We start from the raw sequence: 16,878 nt of genomic DNA, 5'->3' as shown, positions 1-16,878 counted from the left end.
AATCACTGATAAATCCCACCCTCTCTGTGTATTTTAGACTTCAAAAGTCCTAAATAATAGTTTATTAATCTCTCAGGTCCGCCCTTGTTTCCATCGCAAGTCGCAAAAAGCCTGCTCCTCTCTATTTTCCTGGTATTATGAAATACACAAAAAACACTAAAAAATGCATGAAAAATTTCTATTTCGAAACCCATCGGGTCCGTCCATGTCGCCATCGCAAGTCACACTCGGCCTGTCCTATAGTTCCCTTTGTATTTCATTTAAACAACAAAAACACAAAAATACATTGAAAAACGGGCTTTGGTGGATTTTAAATAATATATATTTTACTTCCGAGACCCTTTCGAGTCCGGGCTTCATCACAATCACACTACCCCAAGGCTCCCTTTGTATTTTCGTTATATAACGAAAATACATGAAATACATTAAAAAAAGGCCAATCTGTAGACTTCAAATATTATAAAACATCATATATAATACCGTCGGGTCCGACTATCGGGTTGCCCATATGTATATGCAAAGGCCCTGCCCCATGGTTTCTGCTGATAGTGATCTGGCGATGTAACGTGGGCCATCGATCTGCGTGCGTGATCGACGGTCCATGTTTAATTGCTAATCGCAGTCACAACTTCCATATTGTCTGCGTCGGTACCACCAATTTGCGTCCTTTGATTATGACCCGCTGATCCGATCATCGACGATCGCTAATCAACGGTGTCCAACACCGATTTCCACTGCCTGCGATAGTTTATTTGTGATTTTCTGCTTAGATCTGGGCCGTTGATCAACCAGATCTAATGAATGCTGTGCATTCTTGAGTTTTAAGCCTTCAATACATGGTTTTTCATGATTTTGAAGTGTTTTAGCCTCCCGATAGTGCATTTCTATCCTTCCAAGGGCTCTTGGCATGCTATGGTTTTGACTTTGAATGATCCTTAAGAGGATTTTGAAGACTTTTGGGGCATACTTGGATCCATTTGCATGATTTTAAGCAAACTTTGGAGACTTTGGGAGTGTTTTGGATCCATTTTTGGGCCAAACGCCAACAAAGTCCTTCTGGGGATGAAAGCCTCCTTGTGAGGTTTCAAGAACTACAGAACAATGCCTTTCCTGTAAAAAACAAGATCAAATCTTCCTCCTATTGTTGCATTGGGCATGGAGTTTATTTAGCATGAAATTAAAACTTGAAAACAACATATTTAAAATACCAAGGCTTGAAAGCTTTAACTGAAATAAAGTTCAAAGAACAGCCCATTGAATGGGCCATCAAAAACATCTCCTCCTTCCTTTAATGCATTCCTTTCGAGAAAATACTCACCAAACTGAAAATTGACCCTTTTTAGCTTTCTATGAAAGGTTTCTTTCTCTTGATCAATGTGCATATCAGCCAATTCATCAAAGACTTGCAAAAGCCTATTGATTTGATCCTCTACTTCAAAAACTTTCCAGCATTTGGTATTATCAGGCAGAGATGGTCTATATTTAACTTCATCTCTGTATGCTTTCAACCTTGGATGTTTTTCCTGGAAGGTTTTGTAGACCTGCTGAATGATAAGGTCTACTTCATACTCCGCTGTGTCATTTTTGACCTGAAAAGTTAATATAAAAGATGAATCAATGCATTCTTGTGTGGGGGACACAAGGACTTCACCTGTTCTTGCAGCTTCCTTAGAGAAAGCCCCATCAAAGAACATGTCCCAAATCTGTGGGCCTTCTTCCTCTGCGATTTGGCAAATTGGTTTTTTAAGCTGCGTAGAGGCCAACTGATAAGGCTTATTAATGTCAAGATCGAGCTTATCCATGATAGCCTTGGACATTGGATTATGGCTCGTTCCAGTGTGTAGAAGGCAATTATGAAGGATTTTATCATGAATAGTCAGAGAGACATAGAATGATGGGGATCTGTCTTCACAATTTTCAATCATTGGGCTGAGAATAATAGCTGGTTGGTCATCTTGCAGATTTACATAGTCAGAGGAAGCTTGGATGGCATTAGACTGAAGAGCCTCAAGGATAGATTTCCTGAAGGACTCATTCTTCACTGGTTCAATCAAAGGCATAGGTATTCTTGGTTTCTGAATTTCTGATTGAAAACTGAAAGAAGAAGGGTACTTGTCAAGGCCTCTTACCTCTATGGCTGAAGCTTTGAGGATGATAGGATCAACTGTTGGTTCCTTCTACTTATTAGCTTCTTGTTCTATGGAGACAACAACTTTATGAATAGGAGTTTCCTTGGCATTATTCATTTTTGACCTCAGATTATATTTGTGTTGATATTCAGTTTGTAGAACAACTTCACCATCCCATTCTTGGCTAATCTAGTCATTGAATAATGAATTCTCATTGGCAGGTTTGGTTAGAAAAGTGGTGCTACCTTTGTCTTCCATACAGTGGATGTCATCATCTTCTTCAAACTGCTCTTATTCCATGACTGCATTTTGAAAAGGGGTCTTCACCCTTTGGTCTTCATTGGAATCTTTGTTTCTTTGCAAAATCTAAAACTGTTCATTTGCTCTTCTATATGGATTTGTATTTGGAGGAGCAAAGGTATTAGGAACCCTTCCCTTCCCAGAATGCTGCTTAACCTTTAATTTTGGAACTTTACGGGCTAATGACTCTATCATCTTGGCCAATTTATCAATCTTGGGATTTGAAGATGATGAAGGATCGTCCCGCTATCTCCTTCTATTAGCATTACCTTTGAGATTTTCTGCAGCCATGATGTTTGATTCTACTTCCAGGGCTGCATGTTGTATATCAGACAAAGAAGCACATCGTCTCTCCCTCAACAGTAAACAGAAGTCAGAATCAAAGTCACTGGGATAGATGAGTCTAGGAGAGGTAGTGGTGGGTTTCACTTCAACTAGTATCTTCTGTACATGTTATTAAATCTCTTATTAAAATTAGACAATAGCTCACCATTTTCCCTTTGTAAGTTCCTAAACTTAGTGTGGTAGTAAATGGGATCCTTCTTATCCCCCCAATTCTTTTATGAATGCATAATCTAAGGCCTCAATATCTATTATAGATGATGGGGTCAGTTCCCTGAACCATTTTCTAGCCTCTCCATCTAGGCTTTGGACAAAGACTCTCATCCACACATCATCTTCACTAATGTCCAAGTTATCAGTATAGCTATAGAATGACTTAAGATGTTATTCATCTGAAACACGTTCAGTTCCAGTGAACTTAGGTGTATACTTCTGATATTCTCCAGTAGGCATAGCATTCAAAGGAGTGGGCAGTATTAGAGGGCCATACCTAGCAACTATGATTCTTTCCATTTTAGTAGATGCTTGTGGACTTTCCATAGCTGTGGTGGATAAAAGAGTACTGGCAGTCTGAATGATAAAGGGTTGAGGAGTGACTGATAAGACTAAAGGAGTATGATGGATAGGAGGTGAGGTTTCCTTTGGGCATACAATAAAATGAAAACCTAAAGAATAAGGAGCTTTATGAATCTCTAAGAGTTTTTCTTCGCTGCTAGTATTAGAAGCTATACTCTCAACATGCATTTGTTCTATTATAGGTCTTCCTTGAAGAGATATAGGAGATTGTTTAGGTTTACCTAAACCTTATACTCCTTTTTGCAATACCTTTCTTTCTTTGATGATCTTTTTAGGGTCAGGTACTGGGTCAGCTTGTGACTTCTGAGGATTTCTCTAAGTATGCCTCACAAAATGAGCCAAAACTATGATGTGGAGTCGCTAAGAGGTTTGGCCTCCAATAGAGTCGCTAGATAGATTATTACAACCAGAAAAGTGCCCAGACTTTGTCTATCGTGAAAGTTGGATCTATGTCATTTCCCACGGAAGCTGAGATTTGGTTTCCTCTCCCCTACAATGTCACCAATTATGTTATCACTCCAGGAAACTCTCCTAGGTCACAGCTTGGAGATGCCTGGTAACATATAATCTTCAATATTATTCTCAGATCTATTGGAATGGATGATTGTTTGGATCAAGTCAGATAACCATTTCAGCTCTATTCTCACTCAAGACATGCATGAACACTCTCACCAATACAAGGCTTTAGACCACTAATGCTCAATAATTTATAGATTCAATGGATAGATGGAGAATACTGACTGTACCAGCAGATTACATACATAAACATAAATGAATGGCTAGCTATAGGCAGCAAAAAAGAATACTGACTGTACCGACAGATGCACATATTACCACATATGAATGGCTAGCTACAGGCATCAAAGAAGCTTGTAAATATAATTTAACAAAGCAAAGATAAGATGATAGTTATCTGGCCTTAGACACAAAAGAAAACATGAACAAACTATTCAAGTGCAAGCATAGAACAACAAAGAGAATGGACATTGAACATATAATAGCAAAAGAAGCTTATATTGCTAGAATGAAGATGAGAAGCTTGAAGGAACAGAGGAGGAACAATCTCCAGAAGTTGAACCCTATATTACATCTTACTTTCAGATATTTATAGTTTTTTACAATGCTCTCAAGCCTTCTGCAGCTCGAGAGGTCTCAATCTATCTGATTTGTCTTGTTAACAACTTTGATGCCCTCTAGGCAAGTATGGGCTTGGAGGTTTCTTCTTTTGACAGAAGAATAACCACATTCAGATATTTTGGGTAGCTTACTGTGCTATCTGGGAGCTCTCTCATGAAAGAGATGCCCCACAATGTTTGTTGTTGTGGCTGTGTCATGCTGTGTTACTCTGTGGCCCCTTTTATTCCCTTTCCAGTCTCTGTTTTCCGGCAGCCTGCCTCCCAAACTCTGCCATGTCGTGGAATGGCTCTTCGGCCTCTGTAATCTCTTTAAAGGTTTCCTTTGACTGTTTCCTATATTTATACAGAAAAATATGCAATCACTGATAAATCGCCCCTTCTCTATGTATTTTGGACTTCAAAATTCCTAAAAAATAGTTTATTAATCTCTCGGGTCTGCCCTTGTTGTCATCACAAGTCACAAAAAGCCTACTCCTGTGTATTTTCCTTGTATTATGAAATACGTGAAAAACACTAAAAAATGCATGGAAAATGCTTTGGTGGACTTGAAAATATGTGCATTTCTATTTCGAAACCCATTGAGTCTGTCCATGTCGCCATCGCAAGTCGCACTCGGCCTATCCTATGGTTCCCTTTATATTTCATTTATAACAATTAAAACACAAAAATACATTGAAAAATGGGCTTTGGCGGGTTTTAAATAATATATATTTTACTTCCCAGACCCTTTTGGGTCTGGGCTTCATCACAATCGCACTGCCCCAAGGCTCCCTTTGTATTTTCATTATATAACGAAAATAAACAAAATACATTAAAAATGGACAATCCGCGGAATTCAAATATTATAAAACATCATATATAATGCCGTTGGCTCCGGCTATCGGGTCGCCCATATGTATATGCAAAGGACCTGCCCCATGGTTTCCGCTGATAGTGATTCGGTGATGTAATGTGGGCCGTCAATCTGCGCGTGCAATCGATGGTCCACATTTAATCGCCAATCACAATCGCAACTTACATATTGTCTGTGTCAGTAACGCCAATTTGCCTCCGCCGATTGCGACCCGCTGATTCGATCATCGACGATTGCTTATCAACGGTGTCCAGCATTGATTTCCACTGCCTGCGATTGCTGATTTTCGATTTGCCGCTTAGATCCAGGCCTTTGATTGACCAGATATAATGGATGCTATGCATTCTTGAGTTTTAAAACTCCGATACATGATTTTTCATGATTTTTAAGTGTTTTAGCCTCCCGATAGCACATTTCTGTCCTTCCAAGGGCTCTTGGCACGCTATGGTTTTGACTTTGAATGATCCTTAAGATGATTTTGAAGACTTTTGGGGCATACTTGGATCCCTTTGCATGATTTTAAGCAAACTTTGGAGACTTTGGGAGTGTTTTGGATCCATTTTTGGGCCAAACGCCAACAAATCTAACATTGGCTCCTTCTGGGGATGAAAGCCTCCCTGTGAGGTTTCAAGAACTACAGAACAATGCTTTTCCTATAAAAAAATATCAAATCTTCCTCCTAGTGTTGCATTGGGCATGGAGTCTATTTAGAATGCAATAAAAGCTTGAAAGCAACATATTTACAATACCAAGGCTTGAAAGTCGTAACTCAAATAAAGTTCAAAGAATAGCCCATTGAATGGGCCATCAAAAACATCTCCTCCTTCCTTTAATGCAGTCCTTTTGAGAAAACAATCACCAAATTGAAAATTGACCCTTTTTACCTTACTATGAAAGGTTTATTTCCCTCAGTCAATGTGCATATCAGCTAATTCATCAAATACTTGCAAAATTCTATTGATTTGATCCTCTACTTGAAAAAATTTCCGGCATTTGGTATTATCAGGCAGAGATGGTCTATATTTCACTTCATCTTTGTATTCCTTCAACCTTGGATGTTTTGCTTGGAAGGTTTTGTAGACCTGCTGAATGATAAGGCCTGCTTCATACTCTGTTGTGTCATTTGTGACCTAAAAAGTTAATATAAAAGATGAATCAATGCATTCTTGTGTGGGGGACACAAGGACTTCACCTGTTCCTGCAGCTTCCTTAGAGCAAGCCCCATCAAAGAACATGTCCCAAATATGTGGGCCTTCTTCCTCTGTGATCTGACAAATTTATTTTTTAAGTTGCGTAGAGGTCAACTAATAAGGCTTGGTAATGTCAAGACTGAGCTTATCCGTGATAGCCTTGGGCATTGGATTATGGCTCGTTCCAGTGTGTAGAAGGCAATTATGAAGGATTTTATCATGAATAGTCAGAGAGATATAGCATGATGCGGATCTATCTTCACAATTTTCAATCATTGGGCTGAGAATAACAACTGGTTGGTCATATTGCAGATTTACATAGTCAGAGGAAGCTTGGATGGCATTAGGCTTAAGAGCCTCAAGGATAGATTTCTTGAAGGACTCATTCTTCACTAGTTCAATCAGAGGCATAGGTATTCTTGGCTTCTGAATTTCTGATTGAAAATTGAAAGAAGGGGACTTGTCAAGGCCTCTTACCTATATGGCTGGAGCTTTGAGGATGATAGGATCAACTGTTGGTTCCTTCTACTTATTAGCTTACTGTTCTGTAGGGACAACAACTTTATGAACATGAGTCTCCTTGGCACTATTCATTTTTGACCTCAGATTATATTTGTGCTGATCTTCAGTTCGTAGAACAACTTCACCATCCCATTCTTGGCTAATCTGGTCATTGAATAATGACTTCTCATAGGTAGCTCTGGTTAAAAAAGTGGCACTGCCTTTATCTTCCATACAATGGATCTCATTGTCTTCTTCAAATTGCTCTTCTTCCATGACTACATTTTGAAAAGGGGTCTTCACCCTTTGGTCTTCATTGTTTCTTTGCAAAATCTGCAACTGTTCATTTTCTCTTCTATATGGATTTGGATTTGGAGGAGCAAAGGTATTAGGAACCCTTACTTTCCTAGAATGCTTCTCAACCTTTAATTTGGAAACTTCAGAGGCTAATGACTCTATCATCTTGGCCATTTTATCAATATTGGGATCTGAAGATGATGAAGGCTCGCCTTTCTGTCTCCTTCTATTAGCATTACCTTTGAGCTTTTCTACAGCCATGATGTTTGATTCTACTTCAGGGTTGCATCTTGCATATCAGCCAAAGAAGCACATCGCCTCTCCCTCAACAGTAGATAGAAGTTATAATCAAAGTCGCCAGCATAGATGAGTCTAGCAGAGGTAGTGGTGGGTTTCACTTCAGCTGGTATCTTGCTGTACATGCTGTTAAATCTCTTATTAAAATCAAACAGCAGCTTACCATTTTCCCTCTGTAAGTTCCTAAACTCAATGTGGTAGTAAAGGAGATCCTTCTTATCCCCCCAATTCCTTAGGAATGCATCATCTAAGGCCTCAATATCTGTTATAGATGCTGGGGTCAGTTCCCTAAACCATTTTATAGCCTATCCATCTAGGCTTTGGACAAAGACTCTTATCAAGACATCATCTTCACTAATGTCTAGGTTATCAGTATAGCTATAGGATGACTCAAGATGTTCTTCAGCTGAAACACCTTCTGTTCCAGTGAACTTAGGCATAGACTTCCGATATTCTCCAATAGGCATAACATTTAAAGGAGTGGGTAGTATTAGAGGTCCACCTAGCAGCTATGATTCTTTCCATTTTGGTAGGTGCTTGTGGACCTGCCATAGCTGTGGTGGCTAAAAGAATATTGGCAGTCTGAATGATAGAGGGCTGAGGAGTGACTGATAAGACTAAAGGAGTATGATGGATAGGAGGTGATGTTTCCTTTAGGCATACAACAAAAGGAAAACCTAAAGAATAAGGAGCTTTATGAATCTCTAAGAGTTTTTCTTTGTTGCGAGTATTAGGAGCTATACTCTCAACATGTATTTGTTCTACTATAGGCCTTCCTTGAAGAGATATAGGAGATTGTTTAGGTTTACCTAAACCTGATGCTCCTTTCTGCAATACCTTTCTTTCTTTGATGATATTTTTAGGGTCGGGTATTGGGTCACCTTGTGACTTCTGAGGATTTCTCCGAGTATGACTCACAAACTGAGCCAGAACTATGATGTGGAGTCGCGAAGAGGTTCGGCCTCCAGTAAAGTTGCCAGATAGATGATTACAACCAGAAAAGTGCCCAGACTTTGTCTATCATCAAAGCTGGATCTATGTCATTTCCTAGGAAAGCTGACCTTCAGTTTCCTCTCCCCAGCAATGGCACCAATTATGTTATCACTCCAGGAAACTCTCCTAGGTTGCAGCTCGGAGATGCCTGGTAACATATAATCTTCAATATTATTCTCAGAACTATTGGAATGGATGATGGTTTGGATCAAGTCAGATAACCATTTCAGCTCTATTCTCACTCAAGACATGCATGAACACTCTCACCAATACAAGGCTTTAGACCACTAATGATCAATAATTTATAGATTCAATGTATAGATGGTGAATACTGACTGTACTAGCAAATTGCATACATAAACATAAATGAATGGCTAGCTACAGGCAGCAAATGAGAATACTGATTGTACCGGCAGATGCATATATGACCACATATGAATGGCTAGCTATAGGCAACAGAGAAGCTTGCAAATATAATTTATCAAAGCAGAGATAAGATGACAGTTATATGGCCTTAGACACAAAAGAAAACATGAACAAACTGTTCAAGTGCAAGCATAGAATAGCAAAGAGAATGGAAATTGAACATATAATAGCAAAAGAAGCTTATATATCTAGAATGAAGATGAGAAGCTTGAAGGAACAGAGGAGGAACAATCTCTAGAAGTTGAACCATGTATTACATCTTACTTTCAGATATTTATAGTTTTTACAACGCTCTCAAGCCTTATGAGGCTCAAGAGGTCTCAATCTATCTGATCTATCTTTTTAACAACTTTGATGCCCTCTAGGCAAGCATGGGCTCAGAGGTTTCTTCTTCTGACAGAAGAATAACCGCATTTAGATATTTTGGGTAGCTTGCTGCGCTGTCTGGGAGCTCTCTCATGCCGGAGATGTGCCACAATGTTTGTTGTTGTGGCTGTGTCGTGCTGTATTACTCTGTGGCCCCTTTTATTCCCTTTCTAGTCTCTGTTTTCTGGCAGCCGGCCTCCTGGACTCTGCCATGTAGTGGAATGGGTCTTCGGCTTCTATAATCCCTTTAAAGGTTTCCTTTGATTGTTTCCTATATTTACACAAAAAACACTGCAATCACTAATAAATCCTGCCTTCTCTGTGTATTTTGGACTTCAAAACTCCTAAAAAATAGTTTATTAATCTCTCGGGTTTGCCCTTGTCGCCATTGCATGTCGTAAAAAGCCTGCTCCTATGTATTTTCCTAGTATTATGAAATATGCGATAAACACTAAAAAATGCATGAAAAATGCTTTGGCGAACTTCAAAATATATGCATTTCTATTTCGAAACCCATCAGGTCCATCCATGTCACCATTGCAGGTTACACTTGGCCTATCTTATGGTTCCCATTGTATTTCGTTTAAATAACGCAAATACAAAAATACATTGAAAAATTGGCTTTGGCGGATTTTAAATAATATATATTTTACTTCCCAAACCCTTTTGAGTCTTGGCTTCATCACAATCGCACTGCCACAAGACTCCCTTCGTATTTTCCTTATCTAACGAAAATTCATGAAATACATTAAAAATGGCCAATCCGCAGACTTCAAATATTATAAAACATCATATATAATGCCGTTGGGTCCAGCTATCGGGTCGCCCATATGTATATGCAAAGGCCCTGCCCCATGGTTTCCGCCGATAGCGATCCGGAAATGTAACGTGGGTCGTCGATCTATGCGCGCGATCGACTATCCATGTTTAATTGTTGATTGCAGTCGCAACTTCCATATTGTCTGCGTCGATACCGCTGATTTGCCTTCGCCGATTGCAATCTGCTTATCCGATCTTCGACGATCGCTGATCGATGGTGTCCAGCACTAATTGCCACTGCCTACAACCATCGATTTGCTATTTTCCACTTATATTTGGATCGTTGATCGGCCAGATCTAGCGGTTGCTGTGCATTTTTAAACTTAAAGCCTCCGATACATGGTTTTTCATGATTTTGAAGTGTTTTAGCCTCCCGATAGTGCATTTCTACCCTTCCAAGGGCTCTTGGCACGCTACAATTTTTTACTTTGAATGATACTTAAGAGGATTTGAAGGCTTTTGGGGCATACTTGGATCCATTTGCATGATTTTAAGCAAACTTTGGAGATTTTGGGAGTGTTTTGGATCCATTTTTGGGCCAAACGCCAACAAGGCTAACAAGACCTAATGAAACTGTTCAAGATTACTGTACTAGATTCAATAGTATATATAAAGCCATCCCAGTTAATCTTAGACCCCCACTGGACTTAGCATTAATAAATTTCCCTAATGGTTTTGACACAGATATGGCATACCAACTTAGGGAAAGAAACCCCCCAACATTAGAAGAAATGCAAAGTGTAGCTGTTATTGTTGAAGTTAATTTGTTAGCTAAAAGGGCTAGAGTTAGAAATGAAAAAAGAGGAATTTCTGAGGATGAAGCTTCCCCATCTGACATTAAAATAGATAGTTTAGCCAAAAGTATGGAAAAACCAATGGATAGAATAGACAACATAGAAAGGAAACCCCAATGGAATAACCAACAAGCACCTCCAGTGAGAAACCCAAATTTTAGAAAAAGCCAAAATGAAAATGTTGGGAAAAATGGACCGGATAAGAACATTAGGCCTCCTTTTCAAGAAAATTATGTAGAAACATCCCATCCTGAAGACCTAGAAGAAGACACATAATCAACTTAATGGGACTAAATGATGAGGACACTGTTTTTCTCACCTAAGATGAGTAGGAACTACATATGTTGCAGCAATTACAAATTCAATTTGGAGAGTCATTTGATTACAAACAGGGATATGATTCTGCCATTTTTGAAGTACATAAATAGTATAATCTAAGTAGTAGAGAGAACACTGATGTCCCCAATGAAACCAAGAAGACAATACAAAATCAGCCTAAGAATATAAAAGAATTCCTTGTTTCAAAGATCCTCCAAATTCTCCCTAGGTAGAACCCAATTCCTTCTGGTCCCACCTGTTATCACAAAATTGTGTACTAAGGGCTGCTACTTAGCAAGATCTCATGCAACTATTTCAAACCAGGCTTTAGACTAAGGCTTAGCCTCCTTAGTCAGAGAGGGCTCTCTCACAGATTTTTGATAGGAATTAATAACAAGAACAGATGGCTAACTCTTTAAACAGTACATGAAAATAAGCTGGTTGGAACAACAAAATAACACTTCTTCCATTGGGCTCATGGAGTCAAACACTTCTGCAGTAAACTATTAACTACTCAATCATGGAAGCCAAGGCATATAATGTTTAAACACTCAGAACATTTCTCAAAAAGAACCTCAACTCATAAACATACACAGGAAGTCTGAGCACTAGGTGAATTCAGAGTGATTGCATGTTTAGTGAGCTGTAAAACAGAAAGGATAAGGACAAAACACATATATTCTGAGCCTTTGAACACAAGATGAATCTTGGGAAGAAAAAGTAATCTTTCTATTACTGTCAAAAGTCTTTTACATCAGCCAATATAAAACTCTGTTTTTTTCATAAATCTCCAACCCTACTTACATCAGAGTTTTCACTATATATAGGAAAACCAAAACTAAAACTACCTTGAGTCTCCTCCTCAAGCATGAGGGGAGAGCTCGATGGTCTATCATTAACTAACCTTATCTATTTTTAAACAAACTTATTAAATACATAAGGTATTGTGCTGTAAATACATAGAGTCCTAATTACATTGAAAGTCCAACTCTATCTCCTCGTATGCATGATTCTTCTTGGATCCTTGACAGCTGTACATTTTCTATTGTGGCTGAGATATGTTGGAGGAACATTCACTGAACGAGCTGGCCTCGGGTGCTAGCTGTGTAGATGGCTCATTAATTAGTAAAGATGAGTACCCTATTTTCACGGTCCCTGTCTTCCATTCTTCTTCACTTATTTAAAGACCACGCTCCAAGCTCTTTAATCCTTCAATAACAACGCATAACACCATATGCCTCATGATATGGATGCCTTGTGGACTGAACAGGTGTACAAACCAAAAATCCCGGTAACCCTACCAGAACCCTAGTAATTCGGTCATAAAGTGCCTTTAAGAAAACTTTAGCAAAAAACAAAATATTTCACTGTTTCTTCAAAACTTACACCTGTCACTGTTTGAATTGCTATGATAGCCATGTATGATCTCCCTCCTGTCCTCAAGGAATTCCTTTCAAAATTCCCTGACCTCATCATCAAATTCATTGTTTTCTTATAAAACAGTATCTACAGTAGTTTCGTAGCGCGCTATGAAACTACTGTTTTTGTCAAAACAAAACATATTTATCTTGAAACGCTTTCTGCTTAAACTCATGATTTCTTTAGATATTTTGTACAGGTGTTAGGGACCTTAAATAGTTTCAAAATGATGGAACTTGAACCAAAATTTATCAAAACTTGAAAAGCACCTTTCTTCTTAAATCAGTGAGCTAGTTTACCTAGCTTCTTCTTCAAGCTGCTAACCTCTTTCTTCAAAGCCTTATTTTCTGATCTCAGGTACATGTTCAGCTTTCTTACGAGTTTTTCTTGCTTAAGTGCTGGCACCATCCACGAAAATACATCAGACTTTGAGTCAGCTTGCCCCAGTAGACTTGTGCTGCCTTTTAATACAGCCCTTCTATAACTAGCATATCTCACTGCACGTTCTATAGAAAAACTCTTTATCTGAGCCACTTCTTCCTAGGTTGTTCCTACCTGGTTCTTGATAGCTATCACATTTCCTCCTTGGCTAATAATAACCTTTTTACTTTTGTCTTTACTCCTGGCTGCATGCACTGTTTTAGTCAAAACTTCAAGAAACTCTGTACTAGGCATTTTAACAACTGCCTCCTCTTTATGCACTTTCTCGGCTTCTTTCATTTGTCTTCTTGTAATTGGCCTCCGTGGCTTGAACACATATTATTCACTAGGCTCCTCAAACCGTAACCTTTTCGAAGCCTTTGATTTCTTCATGCTCTCTGGTGAGGATTGGGTTAAGTCAATGTGCATTGGTTGCACTGGCTGGTCCTGCTCAAACTCCATTGGCTCAATCTGCACTGACTGATCTTGTTCAAGTTCAATTGCTTCAAGTAAATCAGTTAAACTAGCTTTTGACATAGGACTTTCTTCAACAACAATTGACTTACCCTTCTCCTTGCTTAACTGACCTCTGGTTTTTACTCTTGATACCTTTTCAACTTCACTTGGTGCAGGTGCATCCTTCTTCTGTTTGACCTTCTCTTTTGATGATGATTGAGGTGTCTCCTTGATCACCAAAGGCTTCACTGGTTTCTTCAACTTGGTTTTGGACTTCTTCTAATCTTTCACCTCCTTTCTGAGCTCAGCAAGAGTAGGTTCTTCAATTGTTTTTTCCCTTTCCCTAACAGGCAATGGAGTAAGGTCCGTCTTGCTCTGAAAGCCAGCCATAAAAATAAAGGAGTTCCAATCTTTACCAATCTTCTGCAAACCATCTAACACTAACAACTTCACCAAACCATGATGGAACAGTGATGTTTCACAGTCATCTTTTTTCAGCTGAATTTTATCACACATTTTACTTAGGCTTCTGAACAGGTAGAAAGGGATATCAATTGATGCTTTGCCTGTGAAATGTAACAAAAGTTTAAAATGATATGAATAAACTTTGTTATACCTCCCTTCGCATGTTAAATATTTTTGGATGCATGTGAGGAGCAGGGCAAAATGTTCCTTCACGTAACTCCTTGGCACAGCCTTTGTGAGATCCTCATTTACATAAGGCTCCTTCAAGAATTCCTTACAGGGGCTCATGTCGAATTTAAAATTTTTGAACCATTCATTTCCACCTCTAGGAATCTCAGTCACATTAGAAATGGCTTCTGGGGATACAGGGAATTCTAGCATTGACACCTTAGAGTTTAAACCAGTAAAATTCAATGCAAAAGCTTTTGTTACCTCTGCGTGACCTCCCTGCAACTTCTCACAAAACCTCCAGCAACCAGCACTTTTAAAAGCTCTTGCTACACCTTCATCCTTTAACGTAATATCAAGCCCCTCCGGTTCTGTTCTTTGGCACCTACCGGATCAATGTTCCCTTTTCTCCATTTTACTTTGAAAACTTTCGGACAGAGAACTAGCAGTAGCTTCAACTCAGAAGGCAACTTGAAACTTTGGAATTCAGGCTCGCTTGCAATCAGGTCCTTTTGAATGGAAACTCGGGCTCCTTTTCGCTTCAATAATCTTGTCATACAAACAAGTCAGTTTACGCACTAATAACAAATATCATGACACTACCATACATCATAAAATCACTTTGAATGATGTTTATGTGCGTGGTTTTGAACCTCATGGCGGAATGATGACCCATAATGACCTGGAGAGGACATCAACTGACAATATATGGACGGACCTAATGACTCATCCCCCAGACTTGACATTTCAAGAAAATGCGCTGCAGAAACCCCGAATCCCCGATTCCGTAGCGCAAACAACTATAAATAGACAGAATTTGCTGCGAAATGGCTGATAGATGACACGCTACGAAAAGGCGGAAACATCATTGCGCTGCCAAATTGGCCAATCAGACTGCGCTGCGCAAAGGACCAATGACGCAAACAAGACAAGACATGCCTTAAAGAATTATGATGGAGGATGACTAACGGTTTTTGAAAATGATCACATCAATACCTTTTTAAAACATGATCCCTAAGTAACACACATAGGACCATAACCATTTGACACACATTTTTTGACAATGAAATTTTTTTTGTTTGGGAAAACATTATGTACATGGACTGTAATACATGGACTGTAGTACATGGACTGAAATTCTAGGTGATAACAGTGGCTCCACTTGGGATAGTGTGCTCCTGTAGTACACTAAGAACTCGTAGAACCAGTGTCTTATCCATTTTATTAAACACACACCGCTGACAAGCATCCTTTTCAAACTTTGTGGGCCTTCTCCTCGGGCTAAAGTTTTCTTGTTCAGCTTGTCATTTATTTTCAACAAGAAACATTCATAAAACGGTTATTTACAATGATCATGAGATACTTGGCAGATTTTCACTGATTATAATGCTTTAAGAACCTGCCATTAACAGGTCCTCCAACATATGGTGATCCATCAACTTCTTGCAGAATGTAAGTGTTATTCCCATGGAAAGCAGAAATCAAATATGGCCCCTTCCATAAATTCTCAAATTTGCCATGTTTACCTTTTTCTTCAATTCTAGCTTCCCACTTCAAGACTTTGTCATTAATCTGAAATGTAACATCTTTAATCTTCTTGTCAAAAGCTCTCTTGACCCGATTCTGATTTTGTTGATGGTCTTCAAACACTTCATTCCTTTTCTCTTGCAAAGCTATCAATTGATTAATCCTCCGCTGTATGGCATTTGGTTCCTCTTCTAGTCCTTGAATTAGCTTCATAACTGGTACCCCAAGAGATGTTGGGAAAATAGCCTCTGCTCCATACACAAGCTCATAAGGTGATGTTCCAATAGACCTTTTTGTGCAGATGCGATCAGCCCACAAAGCATACTTCATCTTTAAGTGCCAAGCCTTTTTGTTTTCTTGCAGCAGTTTTTTGATAATCCTGACAAGACTTTTGTTTGAACTTTCAACTAGACCATTACCCTGTGGATAATAAGCTGTGGAATGACCAAGGGAAATATGGTACTGATGACAAAAATTTATCATTCTTTTAGACTTAAAAGCCTGAGCATTGTCTGTGATAAGCTTGAGTGGACATCCAAACCTTGACAAGATGTTGTTTTCTAAAAAGGAAATAATCACTGAATCATTTGCTTGCCTGGTTGGTACTGCCTCTATCCACTTTGTAAAATAATCAGTGCCTGTGAGAATCCACCGATGCTGTCCTGATGAAGGGGGATGTATCTCACCCATAAAATCTAACCCCCACTGTTGAAAGGGTGCCTCTACATAGATAGGAACCAATGGCATAGGCATAAGCTTTCTTTTGCCTTCAAACATCTGACATTCATGGCAGGCTGCTATTTTCTTGTAAATGTCTTTAAACATAGTAGGCCAAAAATATCCAGCTCTTAAAATTTTATTTGCAGTGGCCTTCCAATAATGATGGCCTCCACAATCTCCCTTATGAAATTCATCAATCACCCTATCAGCCTCTTCTTCAATCAGACAATTTAATAGAATCCCTCCAACATCCTTCCAAAATAAATTCTGCTCATATACAAAGTATCTAAGAGATTTCAGCTTGGTGAACCGAGCTTTAGACTTGGAGAGGTTATCAGGGGCTCTATTGTGTTGTAAAACAAATGA

The sequence above is a fragment of the Pinus tabuliformis genome, chromosome 4_2, assembly GCF_031772625.1.
Source record: "Pinus tabuliformis cultivar Carrire ecotype Pingquan chromosome 4_2, CPIR1, whole genome shotgun sequence".
NCBI lineage: Eukaryota > Viridiplantae > Streptophyta > Pinopsida > Pinales > Pinaceae > Pinus > Pinus tabuliformis.
This window is presented reverse-complemented; position numbering follows the sequence as displayed.